Consider the following 22,612-nt stretch of genomic DNA (forward strand, 5'->3'; position numbering starts at 1 on the left):
TGAAATCTTATCTGAAGCGCATGTTGAAGATAAATGTGTAATTCTTTATATGCTTTTCTGACTGGAAGTCTGGACACCTTATAGCAAAACAACTTTTTTTGGACATATCCCTGTTTCTCTACCATGTATGCAGGCTCCAGTTCTGCAAACATCCATGTAAGTATATAGTTGTGCTTGTCAAAAACAGCATGGTTTTCAACAGATAGCACCCATGTACCTGTATAAGGTAGGGCCTATTGGAGTGTCAGAATGAGCCCAGTGACTGAAGAGGTCCCAGTGGTGTCCCAGGCTTGCATCAGAACCAATCCAAGCAGACTGTTCCCTTCAAGAAGCACTACTTGGACAAGGCCAGCTGACAGAGGAATGTTTCCAAAGCAGCTTCCTTTTTAAGGAGCACAAAGGGAGAAGACACAGGAGTTATTAGGCACCCTTTTTGTGTCTTATGATTTAAGACACTTGGCCTCATTTTACTCCATGTACAAGTATCTGTGACTGACTGGGTGCCACTCAGCAGCACAGGCAGATCTTCTGCTGTAGGAAACATTCCTGCCTTTGCTGGAGCAGGAAGTCTTCCTCCTCCTCCCCTCCTCACAGCACTCTTTCCAGTCTAGAGAGCATGCATAATTATATTTGTTTCCATGCTCTGCTTAACCGAAGTGGTATTTCTTAATTCCAAAAGCACTTTATTTTCAATCTTGCACTTATTTTCCATTTCATATTAAGATCTGTTCCTTGTTTTGAGACTGAATAATCCTTACAAATAATTATAATCCCAAAGTAAATTGGGAGAAAGAAAAAAGGGAAGACATAGAAGGAGGAGATTCTGTGACCTGTTGCACTGCAGCTTGTTACACTAGGTCATAGCAGTCAGGTTATGTTACAACACGATACCTATGTAAGGAGATCAAGTTAAAGCAAAAAAAAATAATATGAAATTAATGCAACGCACTTTTCTCAGTACTGCTGCTTCAAAAACACACGCAAAGGGGAGAGAGAGCACAAACCTCATGTTAGGTTGACAAAACATTCTGCTTGGCCAACATATTTGTGGTAGGAAAATGAATTAGTGACCTCAGTAACTTCTGCCATGCCACAAGGTGGAGTTAGGTGTGTGCTAGAATGTTCCCATCCGCCTGTATCTGCACTGAACTGTTAAGCAGATGCTCACTGAGGAGAAAATAGACTGCAATAAACTGGCATAGATCTGAATTTATGGAACTGCCACAGAGATAAAATTCATTTAAGAAGTGTGGTTTCCATTTTCTTCGGATAAAAGCTATTGAAACATTAAAAATATCTACTGTTTTCAAATAGCATACTGTATGTATAAGTAAGAGAGGGAACAGACTTCATTTTATTAATGTAAAACGTGAAGATATCACCGGACCTCATACCAGACCTCATGGGAGAACCAAACTGAAGTCTCTTTTCATAGCAGGGAACAGTTTCTGAGCACATCAGCACAACTAGCAGCACTCAAGGTCTGCTCCATTTCAGAAGCTGTAGTCAATGTATGGGAGCCCCCATGGACCCCAACAGAAGAACTACACATGAGAAAGAAGAGAGCATTCTGTGTAACACATCTAAGTGGAGATCTGTGAACTGTACAGACAGTGAATTGCCTTTCTCCTCTTCAGTAGATGTGCTCTTCAGTCATAATCCCCACACCATACTCCAGCCACTACGCAATACAAGACAGTATATTACAGCCACTTTAACCACACTCTTCCTAAATTAAGGCAAGAACCTACAGCAGACCATTTTCAACCCTGGTGCAAATCCCTTCCAGTTCTACCCCAGCTGCTTCAGCTGCATGTAACGAGCTCCTGTGCTGTGCAATGAGCAGTCATTACAAAGCCAGACAGTTACATATATAAATTGATTTCTCCTCTCAGGATCCTGAGGCAAGCTCAAGCAATTACTGTACCAAACTAACCTGCCTCCAAATCAAGCCTTTGTTTCTGTACTCTAGGAAGATTTAAGAGCATGAATTTGAAGTATCCTTAGCATTTGGATAAAAGAAGCAGGAGTAGAGAGCTACAGTGGAGAACTATGCATGCTCTCCAATACCTTCCAAGCCAGGCTGACAGGTCCAGAACTAGTGGTTAGTTGTCACAGCAGCCTTCTGGAGATACATGAAAGGCAGACAAATCCAGCATCCTAAAGGCCTTCTATTATGTACCAATGAGAGAAATTGCCATGCCAGCCTAATTGATGATCAGGTCTACTTTAACAGTGCAAATGTAAATTAACCTGAGCACCACTAGTCACTGCATGGTTTCAGCTCTAAAGTAGAGCACAAGAAATCTGAAAAGTGTTTTAAATTCTACTTTTACTGACTATGAACGCCATGTCTTACACATATCTCCTGAGAAACATTCAACAACTCAGTATCCTGAGCCCAATATCTTACACACCATTGTACTCACTGTGCAAGGCTTCTCACTCACCTTGGGACAACTGTGTTGTCAGAGAAACATGGTCCAAGGTAGAATCTCATGCAAGTTGCTGCAGAAAGTTTTCTAGTCACTAGCATAAAAGAAGAAAAATCAAAAATTAGCAAAGCATCAAGATTACTATATATGCATGTACATGTAAATATATATAATAGGAGGCTTATAGCTATAAGTTTTTTGTTTCCAGAGAGAAGCTACACAGCCTTCTCCTTATAGCCACCTTCTTATACAGAATAGTTCATTTGGAAAGGACCTACAAAGATCACCAAGTCCAACTGCCTGACCACTTCATAGCTAACCTGATGTACAAACGTACCTGCCCTCCTTTAGTTTGGACAGCCTGACAAAAGAAAAGCCCAAGTAAGCACAATTAACAGCTCCAGCGCTGCCTGGAAAAGCTGAAAATAGACCTGTTCACAACACAGCTCAGGCACAGACACCAACTGAGGCTATATAAGTACTCCCATGCCAAGGAGCAGAGCCGGTGGGGCCCTGGGGCATGGCTTGGAGTCCCAGCTGAGGCTGCTCAGGACAATTACAGGCTGTCCATGTAGTCAGGGCTCTGGCAGCAGCTCACTTTGGCAATACTTAGTTTCTCCATCTCCCATGTATGGCCAATGACTCAGCTTCCATTGCAGTTGCTCTGAGTTTTTCACCTAGCAACAAGAGAGACAGATAGATGGGGGGGTGTAGGAGAGATATTGAAGCGCAGTGAGATGAGAAAGACAGAAACTAAATTGTCAGGGAGATTACCCCTGTGTGGTGCCAAGAGCTACTTCAGTGTCTGAAGGACAAAGACCAGTTTGCAAGTAGCAGGGTTCCTTCTACACCTAATCCTCCCTGGGAGACCATGACCATGTCTCATGGAGTGAGGGACACATCCTGCTCTCCCTCAAGCCATGCTGCTGATCTGGGGGCTTTTATGCTTTGGCCTGTGTGCCAGAAGTTCCGTATCAGCTCAATAGTGACCAAAAGGCATTGTCATTTGCTGTGTGTGAGCTCACCACAAACCTGCCTCTTACTACAGGGTACAAAGGGTAGCCGTGTGAAGCCCTTGTCCTGCACACTGTGGTACTGCAAGTGAGCACCTCCATGGCTGATTTTCTGCTGGCTGAACTGAAGCCATGAAGGGATGGGAAGTTGGGACACCAAATGCTTCCCAGGGGATAACCGCCATCAGGGGCCAGAGCACTGCACCCTCTCTCAGGATATGCCACACTGCAGCAATCACTGCTGGTGGCAGGCTCAGGACCAGAGGAACTGGGCTGCCCCACCACCTCTTCCCAGAGAAGAGGGTGCTTTCAGAGATTCAGGGGTCAGCAGTAGGGGAGGCTGTGCCTCCACAAGCTCTAAAAAAAGGACTTTGTTCCCGCTCAGCACTTTTTTTCCCATCTGGGCTAAATCCACTCTTAGAAAGAGATAAGTATCTCCAGGGAAACAGGCTCTCTGCGCTCTCTGCCAGCTCCCTCTCTCCTTTTGCAGTAGGGTCATTCAACAGCAAGATTGAATTATGCAGGCACCATGGGATGTCAGGCTTGCAGGACTGCCCCAGGCCAGGAGCACTGTCAGCACAGGATGCTCAAAGGTAACATGTGCTGGTCTCTGTAATGGAGCCAGGGCCACCATGGAACCTTTCAGAGCCTGTCCAGTACCAGAGAGCTCACACGAGAGTGATTAGGGAGATTAACTGTGTTCAGAAGTCTCTCATTACCCAGACTGACTCGTTCAGTCTGCTTTGAATCTTCTTCTTTTCTGCCCAAAATAGCTTAATGTTCTCAGCACCGGTTTCCTTTGCAAGCATGCTTGCTCCCCCTCCTCCTTCTGCAGAGAGCCAGACATGCCCTGCTCACAGAGGTCCTCCCCAGCCATCCACAGTCCTGTCCACCCAACAGAGGCCAGCTGCATTACTGCACCTCCATCCCCATTAGGTCACCACAAGTCCATGGGACCAGAACATCTTGGGGCAGCATATCACCACAGGACACCATTTCCAGCTTGTTCAGGCCAGTTGTCACCTCCTGTCCCCACCCCTTTGGGGAAGCAATTTATGTTATGGTGGAGGAAGGTTTCACCCCGCAGTTTCTGGGCTCAACCCTCCAGTCTGAGCCCCAAGAAAATTCTCACAGCAGCTACATTTTGGAGTGGTTGTTTTTTCCCACAACCCAAACTCCATTTGAGAGAGCTGCTCTGCTTTAGTGTCAGCTGGAAAGGAGAGAAGCCCACGGGGGCTTTTCTGGGTTACAGTCTCCCACCTGTGGACGGCCATGAGACTTCTTCATGGACTCCATCCCAAGTAACCCAGCCCTTTCCTGCTTTGGGAACCAACTCCCAAACCTGTGCCTGCTTCAGGGTGCCTCTTCCCTGCCCAGGGACAGAGACACCCCATGCACCAGCAGCCCAGCCAGCAGATCTTACCCAGAGGAACCTCTTCTGAGACCCCAGATGAAGAATGGCACAGGCTACCAGTGGACACACACCTCTAGCTGCATTCCTATACCCCAGACTTTCAGGCATGGCACAGTGCAGAAGCACAGCCCTGACACAATGCCCGCACAGAGTTTCGTTGCAGGATCTGTGCCTTATCGCGCCTCAGCATCTGAAAGCAGACTTTGGCTAAGTCCTACACGCTGCTATTTAAAGTAAGCCAATTTGTATTCATTCTGCTTGCTACATTCACCAGTTGTTCAGAATTGTGTTTGAAGCTGAAGGGAAGAGGAAATGTACAACAAGAAAAAATTATACACTGGTAAATTTTGTTCTAATCCCTTCTCCTCCCATTATTGCTTCCCCTTTTTTGAGTTGCTTTTTTGTTTTCTGTTTTATGTATTATTAGCTTTAGCATAATTTTGACTGAGAAAATATGTAGCTGATAGGACAGACTAATTACACTACCTAGAAGAATTAATTACACCATCTGTGACTGACAGCAGAGCTTGACTCGTTGCTTCCTGGTAGATGGAGCTACAACACCAGCTGCCCTGAATCTTCCCTTGCAGAAGACAAAAGAGGAAACATCATTTAAAAGCCATTACTTCTCTTTTTGAGCAATTTAACATCATTGAGTGACCTAGCCTGACTGGCCAAGTCAGGGATGTGGCTCAACTGCCATCCCTTGTGATCTTGGAAGAAAATATTTCTATGCCCACTCTGGCCCTCTGCTCCTAGCAAGCAGCTGGCTCAGTAGCTAAAATGGACCAGGTCCCATTTGCAAGGCAAGAGGCACAGTGCAGCTCATGTCCCTATAGACACTCTCCTCTTCTACTCCTTCACACCCCTGGCACCAGTCTATGGACAAAGACATCACTGATCAGGTTCTGTCTGTGAGTTGGTACATGGTAAAGCTGTGCCGGGGCCATGATAACAACATGGTAGTCAGGATGGAACTTTAAATAGTAATTTTTTAATGTAGCTGTTCCTGCCCTTATTGCCTCCAGCTCTGCTGCAGCTCTTTTCCTCCCACTCCTCTTTAAAACCCACAAAATTTACACAGGAAAAGCTGTTGTAGTTGTGATGTTAAAGCAAATCTCTTGACTGCAAAAATGCATCTGCAACTAAAATTCAGGATTCTGTTCCTCTTTCTGTAGTTCATCAAGTGCACATTGCATAGACAGAAAAAATGAACTCCTCAACCCTTAGTCTCCAGTTTAGACCTGCTTTTGGTACTGATGAACACACCACAGTGATCCTCCACCTGAGAAACACTAGTCCTTCCCTTGGTGAGCAATGAAGAACTCGAGATATCCACTGATACCTCATGTTTTTCTGAATCCTTTTTTTGTCCCAGGTCTTGAACAGCATCTAAATTATTGTTTGATTAAGCCCATAGGCTTAATCAAGCCTCTAGTCCTGCTTTGCTGAAGCAAGGATTCATGACTCACTCGTAACAAAGATCTGCACAGATGCATTTCGTATGGAAGAAACTTCCAGGAATCCTCCTCTTCTGGAAGCTGAGGAGGAGCTTACGAAACAGGAGCAACAGAACTCAGTGTCTTTTCTTTCCTCCTCCCCAGGTTATCCTTGTGTCTCTCATTCTCATAGAAGAAAATTTTCAGCTTGGGAAATGCTCTTCCCTGCAACCTGTATACATTCCCAGCTTTGAGGAGACACCACCAGTTTCACTTGTAATGACCACTTTTTGCAGCTGGCCAACTTCTGTATATACCTGTGAAGGGTAGTGAGAGAGAGCAGACTGGAGCAGAGCTGGGGAGCGGAAACAGGTCATGTCAGTGAAGGAAGAGGAGCAAGCTAGAGAGGATCTAAGAAAAAGGTATCTATATGAAGTAAAAGGACATCTTCTGAAGGGGAGCAGAGTCACTGAGAACAAGAGGGAAAATGCAGGGGTCAACAACAGAGTTGCAAAGAGTGAGCAAATGAGAGAGGAAAAAAGGAGCAGATGGGTGGAGAAAAGACAGGGAGATGCCCACCTGCTGCTTGCAATACTGGAAGCAGCAATGGGGTGAAGGACTTGAATCTGGTACGGGATTTTCATGTACACATTTTTCCAGAAGCTGTTCCTGCATTTCCAGAAGGAACATGTCTGTGTCTTTCTGTGACCCTGAAATGTCACTTTATTTCTTTATGCCACAGCTTACTTACCTCTCACTTGGATGTAGTGATAGTATTTCCATCATGAGAGCATGGGTATGCTTAAACAAAAAGATTCAAGATCACAGGTGGAAGTGCGAACTATTATCACATTTGGATAGATTTCACAGACAAACAAGTAAACATGCTCAGATGACCATATATACATCTGTAACTACACACACACACATACGAAAATATATTACAAAGATATGTATCCTTTTATACTTATTTAGGCCAAGCTGACATTTCATGGTTGCTTAGTTACTGGAGAACAATAAGGAGAATCTGCCTAGTATATACTGCATGGAAAAGGGAAGGGAGAGGGCAGCTAGGTATCATATCAGACACAACCACTTGTCGGGCAGACTAGCCCTTTTGGTGGTGAACATGTAGGAAGGCAAAAGAGATCAAAGCTGGAAGGAGTTCACAAAGGAAGGCAATGAGTTGAGGTATGCGGTGTGTGCAACTCTTGATTTTCCCATGGCATCTGTGTACATTCAGGTCATCAGGATTCATGAAGTGTTACTTCTGGGACATATTCCATCCTTCTAATTAAACAGACATTAGGAACATCAGTAGTAGTTACAAAATCTGCCTCTCCATATTCTGGACCTCTAGTGTCCTGACCTCCATCCACACCAACACTGGCATCCTTATATTAAAATAAAAGACTTTGCTAACTACAAGGAAGAAAGAGTTTTGCTGGTTACAGTGAAAAAAATACCACAGAAGTCAAAAACAACAAAGAAGCACTCTATACCCTTCCACTTCCAATTATTCTAAGATTTGCCTCCACTGCATTTCAAAGTATGCTTGGCCTGTATTTGCAAACTCATGGAAGAGCCTTGAGGTTCAGAAACGGATCTCACTGGTTTACTTTGTGCTAAAGATGGTCATCAGCACTGAATTTTCTTGATGGAAAACAGCATTTCCATATTGACATCTTGTTTTGTTAACTCTCACACCAGCCCAGAAAGCATAAGGAAGGGGTTTGAATTCATCCCAGGACACCATGATAGTAGTTTATGGTTCACCATTCTCTTGGGAATAGAGCCTCTGGAGTTTAACATTCCGTGAAGGCACTTCTAACTGCAGACAAGGAGATGAAGATAAAACTAAAGATATAGTGTATTTACTTGCTACAATTCATATATTAAGAATAGAATTGTTAAGCTTACAGATATGCATACAACTATTAAAGAAAACCAAACTTTTGCTATAGTTGAGCTGCCAGAAGTTCTCTGCTTCATCCAGTTAAAAAGATGCTAAAACACAGTCCTTGTATCAGGGATCAAAATTTTAGGAGCGATCCTTGTACCAAGCATTGCTCAGACCTATACTGGATATTTTATCCTTAATCCATAATCCATAATCCATAATCCATAATCCATCCCTCTTGAGGGAATCTCAAGAGGTTCCACTGCAAATTAAGCTCTCCCCAGAATCCAAGAACTCCCTATGACTCATAACATTAATATTTAATCGAGATATGTTAACATTTCTTGCAAATGATTATTGACTGTCCTAACTTTAGAGATGTTGTTGTTGTCCCTTGATCATATCTAGGAACAACTTCTGACAAGACAGTGAAAAAAAAACACCCTGTACTGATGAAGTTAAACACCAGTTTTTAACTTGAGTCAGAACAAGTTGTTTGCATGTTCTTAAATAAATATTTCTGACTACCAGAGCATATGTCTGAGTCTGGCCCCTAAGGACCTCATAGCCCAGTGCTAGGACTGCAACAGGAAACAATAGTGGATTTGGGAAAGACAGTGCACATATACAGTGATCCTTTTCCCACTGTACTCTCCCAGCAGCCAGCTATCCATGGCTGAGAGATTTCCTGAGCCAAAGATCACATCTGCGTCAGTGTTTAATAGATCTTAATGTCCTTTTTTTTCCCCATAAATGTGTCAAGAAGCTCTTAGAACTATTTATAATTTTGTCCTATGCAAAATCCTGTGAATCTGATAGTTTAAACATGCACCATCTCAAGAAAGTGCCTTTTTTTTTATTTGGGGTGAGTGTTTTACTGGAAATTCCAATTATTCATATTAATATAGTCACTTCCTACCCCTCTCTGTGAACCTCATAGATCTCTGTCATATCCTTCTCAGGCATCTCTCTTCTAAACTACCAAATAATGGAGGGGTTCAAATATTTCTGCCTTATGATCTGAAACATTGAAAAGTGCACAGAACTGTAACAAAAATCATATCAATGACATATAAAATAAGTATACATTACACAAACACATTAATGAAAATGTCATGCACAGTCCATAACTGGCTCTGGGTGAAGACTGGACAGGATAGCAAACAAAAAACCTTGGGGAGAACAGTATGCTTAGGACAAACAATGCCTGTCCTGCTACTGAAGAATGTTGTCCCATCACAGTAGGGAAAGTAATTTTTTTCTCAAAACTCAACTGCTAAACTGATCCCAGAATCAGCTGTACTGCCTCAGAGATCAGATGTACACCGTTTTTCTGTCAACTCCATTACAAAGACTGTTCCACATGAGGCTGAACTCACTCAGCAAAAGTGGTTAAGACTGCCTGAAACCTGATCTAAATTATAGATCAAGCAAGTTTTATGTCAAGCTTAACTGATAAGGTTTTTTTTAACTATCTTGAATTTTGAAGGCATACCCTCCAAATCTGAAATTTGCTTTTTTTTTTTCTGTAGTCCTCTACCCAGGTAAGCACAAAATATTGTTTAATCCCTTCTGCAGGAGATAAGTCTTCTTACTGCCTCACCAACTTACCTCCTGGGCTGCATCATAAACCATGCTGGGAGCAAAGCAAATGACATATAGGAGCTAAGGAAACTACAAAATAAAGACAAAGACCCAGAAACATCCAACACAAATTGCAACTCAACTTTATTCTGCAACCTTTGCCCTCAAAGATTTTGGCACCTACAGCCAGACACTAATGAGAAATATGTAAGTGACCCTTGGCAGTTGACACTGCATACCTACTTAGCAAAATTTATATACTTCATGTTCATCATGCAATCTGAAATCATCCAATAATAATAACTATTCTAAAAAAGTCAACCACGTTTTCGTATTTAATGTACATACTGCAGCTAAATAAAACCACTTTTGAGGGGTAAATAATTGCAGAGGAAGAGAAAAATTCAAGAGCGTAGGCTATGAAGATGCATTTTCAGCTGAAATGTTTTAAAAAGCGATTAGTTGAGACAGAAAAGCAAGAAAGCTGTTCTTATATGGTTCAACCAACAGTGGAGGAGGGTTTCACACTAACTGTGGTAGATAAGTAGAAGAAAGCAAGGAGATGAAGGTGAAGGAAATGGTAGGAAGCAGGCTATGGTCTAGTAGATAGACAAGAAAGGGAACCTGAATCAGAAACTTTGCCTCATGCTGGATCTAGGTGCAAATCCCTTAACTTCTTCTGTTTGATAGCTTTTCCTGTTGTATAGAAAGTGGAGCAGGCTGGAATTTACAGATGGGGCATTCTGAGGATTGGTATTGTGAATAAATTTAAGAATATAAGTCCAGAAAAGTCATTAAAAGGTTTTATTGTTTTGTTGTTGGTGGTGGTGGTGGTTTTTTTCTTCTGGAAAAGAAGTTCAAAGTGTGTTTGAACTGCCTACTCCCAGATCCCTCACATGTGACATTCACCAAATCAGCAGCACTCATAAAAGCAGATGGTGGCTTTGGATCATCCCTCCTGTGACTGTGGCCACTCAGAGATGCAGAAAATCCAGCTCAAGTGTTGGTGATTTTCCCTCCAAGCTCTTCCACATCTGCAGTGAATTATTCACTTTTCGGGCCCATGTTTCTTCATGTTGTCCTGGCCCATACGATATTTCCCATAGGATAGCATTCCCACTTCTCCTCTCTTTTCCTTGTCACCCCTGCCGAGATTCTTTTCTGCTCTCATACCCCTAATGCAACCTACCACGTGAGATAAAGTGAAATAATGCAAAATGTAACAGGATAAAAAAAAAACACAACCACAGGAGCATTCAAGCTTTCCTGCTTCTTTCTTGCCCAGGGAAAAAAGTTTAGAGTCTCACCTTTTCTCTTTTCCAAGCCTGGTATTACAACACAAAATATGAGTGGAGCAAAATCAACCCATTTTTCCTGAAGGTGGCAAGGGAGGAGCACTGTGCAGAACATCTGCTCCCTCCACTCTCTTTGGACAGGAGGTCAGCTGTCCTTTCTCCTAGGTTAAAAACACAGATTTCCATTCTTTTTCAGAACCTACAAAAAACAGCCATCTGTTCAGTAAAACTAAGGGCATGGTTGGCTGCCATGACCTGTCCAGAGATGTAAGGGAGCACAGACCCAAACCGAAGAGAAACAGCATGAAGAGATGAGGCGACCTTTTCCAGACAGACCTGCCAGGTGAACAGGCAAGGCAATGCCAGGAGAGGCTGTGGAATAAGGAGACCATGCAAAAATCAGGTCATGAATCACACAGGAATTGCTTTGCTGGAGAACAGCTGATCAAAGCTGGAGAAAGATATTGCAATGGACAAAGAGGGAAGGCACCTGAAAATTTTTATGTTTTGAGGGTGGGTCCATGCCTGGTAGCTACCCTTACCTCCTTCCACTGACAGGCTCTTCAGAGAACCACTGAGCTTGCTGAAGTTCAAAGAGCATCTGGACAATACTCTCAGTCATACCATCCAATTTTTGAGTGTTGCTGTGTGGAGCCAGGAGTTGGACTCAATGATCCTTATGGGTCCCTCCAATACAGGATATTCTGTGATTCTATGATGTAAAAATAAGGTCTTTTCTGGACGTAGAATTGAGACTACTGGCTGCATAAAGGACGCACTTGTTCCCCTACCTGTATTGACACCACCTTGGCTTTCACCCCACAGAAACAGCCCAGCCAGCAGCGGGATGAGCAGCATGAGTAGACGAAGCAAAAGCTGTGTGGTGGATCTGCAGAGAGCACTCTGCCATTGGAGACAGCTCTGGATGAGCACCTCCCTGAAAGACTGCAGCTGAAAGATTCTATCTGCCCAACGGCCCCAAATCCCTTCTAACACTTTGGAGTCTGTCATGATTTCTCCCTTTTTAAGGGCCCTGACGTCCCTCCCTGAGCAAAATGAGGTTTCAACTGCTTTAAGTAGTAGCGAGGTGGAAGGCTCAGCTCTCAGTGTGAGAGCTGCCATTTTTCTCCTGTTTGCAGACAGCAGTCGCTGCTTACACCAACAGTAGCCACTACACACTGCTGTTTCCAGTGGGAATGAAGCATGTCTCCCCAGGCAATAAGATATTTGCCAGGCACCCCACAGTAAGCAGGCTGGGTTGGGAAAAGGTTCTAGAAAAAGAAAAGATACTAGAAAGCAAAGAGGGGTAGTTTCTAGAGAGAATTAGGTGAGGGTTGTGTCAGATCTCAAGTGGGGGGCCATCACCAGACCAACATTACGTGCAGGGAACAAGAAGTGTTAGAAAGGAAGAAAAGAGAGGAGGAGATCAAATGGAAAAAGGAGGATACTGTTCGTCAGAAAAGAAACAGCAGATGAAATGGGAGAATGCAAGCTGGATAAACGCTATTCTATTCCCCCTCCTTACTGAGCAAAAGCACTTTGAAAATAAGTCATTATTATTATGAACATAAAGAAATAATCCCAGTTTTGCTCTATCATCTGTCCACTTGGTTGAGAAATGTCAGATGCTCGGGGAGGGGAGGAGGAAAGGTTGACATCAGACAACATCCATTTGTAAAATTGTATCTGCCAGCTTCCCAGCAGCTGTGATCTCCTGTTAATATCAGAAGTGAATGTGAGATGCTAAGCAGAGGGGAGCTGGGAGTGGAGGAATGATGATTTCCAGTTCTCACAAGTAATACTTGGCACTAAAGCCAGAGCTTGATAACAAATTGACTCCGTCACCAACTCGCACAGGCTCCCTCTCTAGTAATGGACTCCTCTCTCATTAGCAAATACATTTGTCAGTAAAAATAAACATACTTGCACCCTCCCCCCTTGTGGTGCTGACATAGCCCTGATTGACAGATCTCACAAGTACATCAATGAAAGGAGAGGACAGTTGCTGTTAGCAGCCGGCTTGAACACGGAACGGAGCTAATAATAATATCTTATATTTACATAGTGTCTTCATGTCATGATTCACTGCACCATAGAGAACAGAGAGCAGTCTAGTAAGCTCTGAATGGTTTTCAGTAAGTAAATTTGAGAAATGGCTCTCATTCTAAAATTCTCTGTTCAGCTCCTCTAAGGACTCACATTTTAAGTTTATTCATTTTCTGTTAGTGCTGACAGTGAACAATACAGAGTTATCAGCCTAGAAAAAGGAACAGCAGAAAGCAGCCAGGTTTTCTTTTGTTTGCAAAAGTGAAAAGTCCCAAAGATTTCCTTTGGTTCTGAAGCACAACTGCAGATACCTGTGCCTCATCCCAGTGATGAAGGATTCTGGCAAACCTCAGGAAGAACCACAAAGACATTATGCCTGAGTTATGTGAGGGTGAGGGAGGAAGAAATGGGAGAAAGCATATTTGCTACCTTTATACAAAAAATTAATCAGATCCTTTCGCACTGAAGTGTGGAGCAGTTGAGATTAACAATTCAGTGAGGAATTGTCATTACACTAGATCATAATGAAGGGAAAATCTCAATCATTTCAGAAATGCATCTAGACATTTTCAATGTACACACACAGTGACACCAGGATGTCATGCACTGAACATACCCCACAGTCTGCAATGGCAGCTATGGTTTTGTGCAGATGTGAAGTCTTTACTTCACATCAAAAATCATACATTACAAAAATCTCACCAAAAAGCCATTATGCACACACTCCACAGTCTATGTCTGAAGACACTATTTTGAGCAAGAGCCGTATGTAAGTCTCCCAGCACATAGTGTTCTGCATGCATTATCCCACTTCACGTTACTCACTGCACATATCCTCCTGCCTGAACTGTCAGCTGCAATCTCACCGAAAAGGGCAACAGAGTTGAACCCATTCCCCTAGTGTTTAATAACATGGAGTCCATCCGTTTCTCTGGGATTCAGTTTCTCCTCAAGGTAGGAGGGTTTCTGTCAAGGGCCCACATTTCCCACAGAAGAATTTCCCATGGAATACATTTTATGCCACAGTATTTCTTCTTAAGCTGCAGGATCAAATTGTTCAGGGAATAACATTCTACTCTTACAGCCGAAAGGAAATCTTAAAATAACAAATAGATCCAATCTGATGCAATGCTGTCCTCCTGAATCTGTGGACAGCATGGAAGCATCCTTTTCTATTCTTTTTCAGTTTTCTATCTCAGCCAGCTCTGTGACACTTCAGCACTTGTTAGAAAGGCATAAAAACTTCCTTGTTGCCTACTGGCATATAATCCTAATTAAAACAGAAATATTAGCTATACTAGGTGTCACGGGATTGTCTAAGGATCTGCGTCCGTGACAAGGGGGGACAGGCCCAAAAGAAAAAAAACGAGAAAGGAGGAAGGAAAGAAAAAAAAATCGCCGGCGATAAGAGCCAGCCCCCGGGCGGTCCGGCGGCTAAAGCGGCAGAGAAGCCGCGGAGCCGCAACCTGGGAAGAGGGGGACCCGTAGACGGATCTAACACAAAAAAACAGCGGCACCGATCTGAGGAGGAACAAGTAATTTTACTAAATATATCAAAATGAGGCTAGTAGAATTATGATAGAGGGTTTACAGGCTGAAAATCTTACACAGAAAAATGCAGGAGGACCACGTGCTTTCTCCGCCAGGCTGGGAAGAACCGACCCCGCGTCTCCCACATGGCTTCACCACCCCCTCTCCCGCAAAGACCCCTGGGGCGTGCACCTCCTCCCCTCCCCCTCAGAGGGCCACACCAAAAAAGGCAGTTTACAGTAACCGGGGAATTAACTCTTTAACTGCCCGTACCTTACATGATGTAATGATGTGGAATACCGACAACAAAAAATCACAAAACCATAACACTAGGTTCATCTTAATGGACAAACCACCTAAATGAACCTGGCATTTCCTAGCCCCTATATGGACAGTGGCTGACATACTGAACTGTGTGTTAGCATCACCTCTTTTATTGCTGTCCCTGTCACCTGGTTCAGCAATGAACTGCAACCAGTGCAAAAACTCATTCTATGTTGAAAACAGAGGTGCTTTGCAACACAAACTCAACATAACCTTGATGCTGGTAATGAAAAGGACATAATATTTTATATTAGGATTCCTCTACAAACTACATATTCTGTGAAAGGTAGGGAATTTTCCAGGAGAACTGAGACACAGCCAATGGAAAAACGCATGAGTTTTGTTTATAGAAGTATGTGGCAAGGCCATCTCAGAGCTAGTTCCTGCAGTTAATCCAGCCAGTTCTTCCCCTGACAATTCTTCTCTCTGCTGCTTACCTGGCATATCCGTCTACTGGCATGTTCTTCATCAGTGCTTCTAGACAGGAGGCATCATGGCAAATGTCAGCCTGTGGACTGCAAAAAAAAGGGCATTAAAGGCAAATCACTACACTGGTGGTAGTGAGTAGCATTAGGGGTTAGATTCTGACAAAATTTCATTCCCTTGGAGGCTGGGTATAGCATTTATTCATGGGCCAATATCCTAAGAGAAGTGGAGAGAAAGTGAAAAAGTTTCCTTGGCAAACAGGGAGAAGAGGAAGGAGACATTAGCTGATCCCTACTTTCAGTTCAAATCATCAAGAACACATCCATTCCTCCTGCATGCTCTGAGGCTGAGATGGAAAGCCATCATTTTTCCTTCCCAGTCTAAGTGTGGTACCATGTTTTGTACAAAAGCCCATCTGTTGTTGATGTTCAGCGTGCTCGACAGTTCTCCGTTCCCCTCCACCACAAGCTGTTGCTATAGGGTTCGGTTCTTCTTATTCTAAATCTCATTTGCTTTCTGCAGCCAACAAGCTGCAGCTCTGAATGCCTCCTAAAGAGAATAGAAGACATGCAGCTTCTAATCCTGCTGATGGAAGTATTTGCTTTGTAATCTTTATCTCTTTCTCCTAGGATGCAGGAATTCCTCTGTGTACAAACACCCCTTTATTTCTGCACCTACCTGCCCCACATTTTTACTCCTCCTTCATTGCATTGAGCACATCCTGCCTCCTAGGCCAGAGCCTTCTGATAGCATCAGGTGAATAGAATAGGAACAGCTCTATAATAGCAAATTATGTTTGTTTAAAATCTATATTTGTCATGCCAGTGTGCAACAGAGAAGATTTAATTAGCCAGTGAAGCTCGCCTTTGGTATGTTTTCTTGAATGTAGTTAGAGTTTTGATGCATGACTTCAGGCTACTACAACAAACAAAGAAAACACACCATGAAATTAAGAAACATAATAATATACAAGAGAAGACACTTGGCTGCTGTTATACATTTCACAGAGAAATGGGCCACCACCAAACCTGGATCAAGCTGCCTAAATCTGGGAACAGTTTTTTAATTCAGGTCCAGATTCTGCACCGCAGTCTTAAAAGCTGAAAGGATGTTAACTGCACAGGAGATGACTGCACAGGCCCTGTACTGAGCAGCAGAGAGAGAAGCATGGGTGACTAAATGAATGGCCCTGATGTGACACATTAGTAAAACCCCAAGGTTGTTTAGCATTGTTCTAATGTCAAGGGCTGGAAAAAGACTGCTGCATCAACCAGGATAACACCAGAACACAACATGACCCTGTCTGTATTTCTGCTCTGCTCCCTGTTACTCTGAAAGTGGACTTATCTAACTACAAGTCCTAATTCAGCTCTTTGGGGTGAAGGGATGTCCTGCTTGTATGCTGCAGATGAATAATATTAAAATCCAGCTTCAAGAATTGGAGCTGGACTTTCCATTAACCTCTTCAGAGCCATAGTTGGGTTGGCAGACCACTTGTCAGTGAAGAAATTGCTCAGGTCAGCACTGGTGTAGCTCCAGCTCTAGCCCTGTCACACCTTGTCTGACCTCTTATAAGGAGAAGTGAATCTATACATTTGACTTTACAAGTATTTTATGAGGATTTATTATTTAACATTTACATTTCCCTACACACAACGCCATGTGATCATTTATTATTGGTTAGCCTACCATTCATGTTAAAAACAATGAACAGAAGAAGCCATTTTGAGATCAGCAAGAGGAAAACTACCCAGCCTCCACTTGAAGCAGCTGCTGTCAGTTTTATTTACTGTGATTTCTGGCTGATGGACTTTCCCTCCTAGGGTTCATAAATGCTTGTAACCTGCAACCTGAAGGAGCAGCTCCATATCAGCAAGCTTCACCAAGTATGGTTCTGCTGGCAAATTGCTTACAGCTTTACTATTTTGGCAACACCCATTACCACATCTGTCTTTGCTATTACTATTTCCACATAGCCCAGCATGAGAAAGAAAATAGCACCTGTAAGCAGACAGCTGGGGTTTGCATCCAGGTGTGAGCAGCTGGAGCTTTTGTGTATGACTTGATTTACAATGAAGCCATGCTTGGAGCAAACTGACGAAGAGCAGCGTAGGAACGTTTTACCAAAACTGGCTCTGCCACAACAGGGATGAAGAGAAGATTTCATTCTCTAAAGACCTGCCAATCCAATACTTTTTTGCTAGTGATAATATTTTCTAAGTTTAAAAATAAAATTAGTGAAGTATGTGCTACTTGACAATGCATGTCTTCAGTCATGGAAAAAAAAAAAAAAGAAAAGAAAAAAAGGAGAAAAAACAAACAGCAGGCACTGCAAACCAATATCAGGTATAACCAAATTATAGTTTAATACATTTCAAGTATCCCATTTAGCACCTCAGATCTTTCAAGGAAATAGGTTTTCCCCACTGAGAAATGCATATGCAGCGAATTTAAAGCAACTTTCGCCCCATGTGAACAAAAAGTAGGTTGGATAACTATTTTAAATAATCACCCAAATGTTAATTTTTCATGATGGAATGAAGACCTGAGATGAGAGGAACATTTTCCACTTCTAACCCTCACGTTCATCTCCACTTTAGTGCATAACCACTTAAGCCTAGAGCATCATAAAACACATGGTTAAATGCATGAAATCCTGCTTTGATAACTGTTTGCCACCAGGATGTCTTTACAGACAAGGTAGGACACAAGCAGACTGGAGAGCCCTCTTTGAATATTTGAGGCACCATCCAAGCGATAAGTAGCATGAGAGGAAAACCAGACACCAGGGTGAGGGGGAATGCACATGTCCACGTGTTCTCACCCAAATTCTTGATCTGCATGACAACCATCCTCTCCCTTTCTCCTCCATCACTTGGGAGGCAGTGATGGCAGCCCAGTGGCCAAGAGGCAGTGAGCAAGGGTCCTCCATCTCCCCCACACGCTACCCCTCCATGCACCAGAAGGAAAAAAATCAGCAAGCAAAGAAGCAAGGCAAGTGCTGCTAAGTGGCTCATTGGTTTCCATGGCAACTGGCTCCGCTCTACTCCAGCTGCTTACCCCACAGTCCCTCTGTCACCCTATTTTTAGCTGAAAAATCAAAGAAAGAGGAAAAGTGGTGGGGGTTTGGGAAGGAGGGTGTTAGGAGACCTTCTTGGTTTTTGTGGGGAGGAGGTTAATACGCATGCAGCCTTGTCTTGTTCAGTCCTCACTGTGGAGGCTTCCAATGGGATTCCTTGGACCTGATTCACAGCCAGGTCCTGCACTTGCAAGGCCATCAAGCAGCATGCAAGCAGCAGCCCAGCCATACCCCACAAGTGCACAAAGCAGCTGGGCTGGGAATTTGACCTTGCCATCAAAACTGGAAAGAGCCAAAAGGCTCCATACGTGGGGAAAATTCATCTCCCCGTGGCCACAACATGACACAATTAAGTGATGGATGTCAGCACACCAATGCTTTTTAACTCTTTGCTCTGAAAAGTTATTCTTCCTCCTTCTTTTTTTTTTTTTTTTAAGGTAAAAAGAAGAGCAAAATTGAGTTTGTCCACAATTTCTCCTGTGTGGTGCAAAAAAAAAAAAAAACCCCCACACTGTATACAACACTTTTAGCACAAACACCTCATCATCAGGAGATCTGGAACCAAATTCACCCTGGCTGTACTTTAGTTAATGGATTTTAGTATTAGGGACTTTGGTTGTTGAGCAGTACAATATAACAGCTTGTAAATCTAGAGCAAAGACATCCTAGCCCACAGTTTTAGTATGCATAGGTATGTGTGTTCACAGAAGCATGGGTCCCCTCAGTCTCTTCTGACTGACTACCTGCCTTTCTGAAATGGACGTACGCAGCACTGTGAGATACAACCACTTCCACACAAATTTCTGTTCACCTTTCTATTCATCTTCTACTCACCTTCATCAAGGTCTTATTTGCCTCCCTCTGCCCTGAAACTTTAGAAATACGTGAAGGAAATTTTGCAGTTATCTTGAAAATAATAATCCTTAAACTCCAAACCAAGAGAGACTGATGCCAAAAACATCTATATTCACTTATTTTCATTGCAGCTGCCATGCCATTTGATGCTTGCCTCCAAGCTGTTCCTGATAACAGGGCTGTGGAAGGCTACCTTTGTACCACTCATTTTCATTTGCTGCTTTGAGAAGAGATATTGATCTGTGTATCTCTGCTCACACAGCAAGGCTTCCCATTTTGGAGCTGTGATATTGTTGGACTAAGAGGACAAGGAAAAGATCAATGATTTCTAACAATGATCACTTTTAAGGGGAACAGCACTGGTAAAATGACTTACTAGTCCAAGTACTGCTTTTGCAGTCTCCACAGCCCGTTCTATATCCTGGCAGGCATTAATACTCTTGCTGTAGATAAAAGCAGTGTACTGGGAGGGAATCATCCACTTCAAAAATGTTACTGGCTAAGGCACATGGTGGTATAGGCTGCACAGTGCTTAAGAGAAACCACATAAGCAGAGTGGCATGCAGCTGACAGGGTCCAACAATGCACATACAAAACAGTGTAAGATGTGCCAGGGCACTGGGAGGGCCATGAGCTTCCCAGGGCTGATCTCACTGCCCCAGCACCAGGTATTGGGCACCTCTTCAGGGCTGGGGACAGGCTGTGGGCCTGCAAGTGCGCCCAGTTGGGCAGAGGCCATGGTTGGGCAGGGCTGCAAGGAGCTGGAGCCTAGCCCTGCTGCGGCCTTGTGGTTTAATCGCAAGTGTGTGAAGTGCTTGAATATTGTATTTGCCAATTTTTCCCTGAATGGCCCTTTGTTGATTTGTTGAGAGACACAATGAAAAAGTGTTCCCAGCAGAACTTTTCTACTACATGTTACTTTAGACACTTTGATCAAATCCCTTCTTACTAAACTTCATTTCTCAAAGCCACTATCAAGCCCATCCCCCTAAGAAATCTTGTAAAGCCCAATTGTCCACCTTGGCAAGAAACATGACACTGACCTTATAATCCTCCCATGTCCTGCATCTCTGCACATTCTGGAGGTTGTCAGGTGGAAAACCCATGCAAGAAAGAACTGAGAGGACTTGGAATTGCACATTTTTCAGCTCTTTCCCTGAGAAAAGCACAAGGCCAGTGGGAGAGGCACAGCCAAACACACCATCATATCTGTTCTGCAAGAAACCTTGCTGCATGAGACCTCCAGCCAACCCAGAAGACATGCAAAGGAGGAGAGATCATCTGCAGTGAGGGGCACCGAAGGCAGAAGCAGAGGTGGCCTAAAGTAAAACAGCAAGGCATGCCTGCAAGACAAGGAGGAAAAGAGGCAGAGAGAAAAATACATGTTAGTAAGCACACATGCCCAGCCTGGATGGACAGCAGCATGTGCTAGATGGTGATGGATAACTTCATGCCCTGAGAAGTAAATGAAAGGGTGAGTGACTCCCTTTAAAAGGAGCAGTTAAGGACAGAAGAGAAAATAATCAAATCTGCATCCTCACTTGGCTCTGCAGGTTAGCTAGAGAGCTGAAAGCTCTGTGACTACCAAACCAGTCACTTCACTGAGGAACTCTGTCCCATTTGCAAGATTGGAGGCAATGATCCTGACACATCTACAGACAGAAATCACTACCTCTAGGTATTATTCTGATCGTTACTTGTTCTGTTTTCTGACAAGAGGAGTGCACGAGCACCTCCAGATGAAGTGTGCGTGCACACATTTAATATTAATTTATGGCAAGTAGTCATGTGCAGCTTTGACATTTATTTTTCATGTCTACTAGCACCAAGAAACTTGAGCCTTTGAATGTTTACTGGAAATGAGCACATGTGCAAGCAATGCTGACAGAAGAATTAAAGAAATCTTCCTTAAAACCTGAGTATTTTCACTTCTTTTGCATTTCTCATTTGTCCTTATTCAGCACTTTTTTACTTGGAAACACTATCCTCAAGAGGTCATAGGAAGCAGACCGAATTAAAGCTGTGGCACTGCAAAGGTGGTACATAGTAAGACAGGGTGAGACTGATACATGGACAGAAATCTTAGAGAGGTCTCACTATTGTGTATGGTCTCAATAACAGAATCTTTCATTCAGCAAATGGTACCTTCTCATCTACCTCCACCAAAAACTTGATGATCAACTTAAAAAGAAAAAGCTGTAAAAGATTCTCAGATGAGTACCAGCCCCATGGAACAGCCTCCAGATAGTCCACGGTAGCAAAGTGATACAAAATTCTTCAGTCTGGGTGACACAGCCTAAAACTTAGGACTGACACCTTCATTCAAGTACCATTGAAGGTCTGCCAGCAAACACATAGACCAGCTATGAGGCACTCAATTCTATCGGTACTGCAGAACTCTTGAATAAATCAATCCTGGTGGTGGTCCTCAGGATGGTTGAGCTACAAAGCTGGGGGGTACCAGTGAACCACTCCCGCACCTCCTGGCTGATGACCTCAAATACCTCAGCCTCACAGGGGAAGCAAAAAAAAATCCAAAATACAGGCAGAGGGAGGTTCTCCCAAATTGAGAAATAAGCTCTTTGGAGTGTCTCACCCAGTAGATCATGCTCATGGGAGATACTCAAGGGGAGAAAGTAGAAAAGACATACAAACATCTTTTCCTTCTTCTTTTTGATGATTGGTGGGGTTATTTTGCATTAGAGGGGACATTCCTTCATTAAGAAGAAATCTAGGGTCATCAAATTTCTTTTAGCAATGTCATGCATAGATATTTATCACCTGCTGAGTTATACCTTGTCTAAGCTTGATTCCCTTATTATCAAGCAAAAGTAACTTGTAGTGTCTACTCTGTTATGCCATTTGTGGCTCTGGGTTCTAGGCATAGGAACATAAAAGAACTGAATCTTGAGGCTGTTTGTTTCCTCACCAGTTGTTTTAATAAGGCAGAATAGTTCCATTACTCTGTACAGAGGGGATGAGTAGTCTGTTTTTTCATTCTCAGGTCTGTTTGCTTCTTCACAGTTAGCAGCAGTGAAAAAAAATAACAGTATAGTTTACAACCAGGCACTCTTCAGAAAGGAGATACATCACCGAGAAATATCCACTTAAGTAGGCCACCCTTAGAGATTCTATCACCCAGTGCAAAAGACCTGTAAGCTAGTTTCCATTGTAACAGGTGTCCAAAGTCCATGTCAGTCTGATGTTTGCAGTAAAGGAGTTCATCCTTAAAATTCTAGCTACACCTTGGCTCCAGTGACCCTGGCTGCCTT

General features: G+C 43.3%; 1 protein-coding gene across 4 annotated transcripts in view; it reads right to left on the reverse strand.

Annotated features, from left to right (window-relative positions):
- The window catches only part of GRIN2B (glutamate ionotropic receptor NMDA type subunit 2B), a 265,833-nt gene that overhangs the window by 223,828 nt on the left and 19,393 nt on the right, over positions 1-22,612 (reverse strand). For 2 of the 4 annotated variants that reach the window (XM_021377634.1, XM_021377554.1), the window contains exons 2-3: positions 15,418-15,495; positions 2,451-2,529 (exon numbers count right to left, since the gene is read on the reverse strand). The gene's annotated coding sequence lies outside the window, so the exon portion shown is untranslated. Of the gene's footprint in view, positions 1-2,450; positions 2,530-2,772; positions 2,929-14,733; positions 14,764-15,417; positions 15,496-22,612 lie in introns of those variants that run through there. The other 2 variants (XM_021377811.1, XM_021377715.1) reach the window with 2 other exon arrangements.

The sequence above is a fragment of the Numida meleagris genome, chromosome 1 (genome assembly GCF_002078875.1).
Source record: "Numida meleagris isolate 19003 breed g44 Domestic line chromosome 1, NumMel1.0, whole genome shotgun sequence".
Taxonomy (NCBI): domain Eukaryota; kingdom Metazoa; phylum Chordata; class Aves; order Galliformes; family Numididae; genus Numida; species Numida meleagris.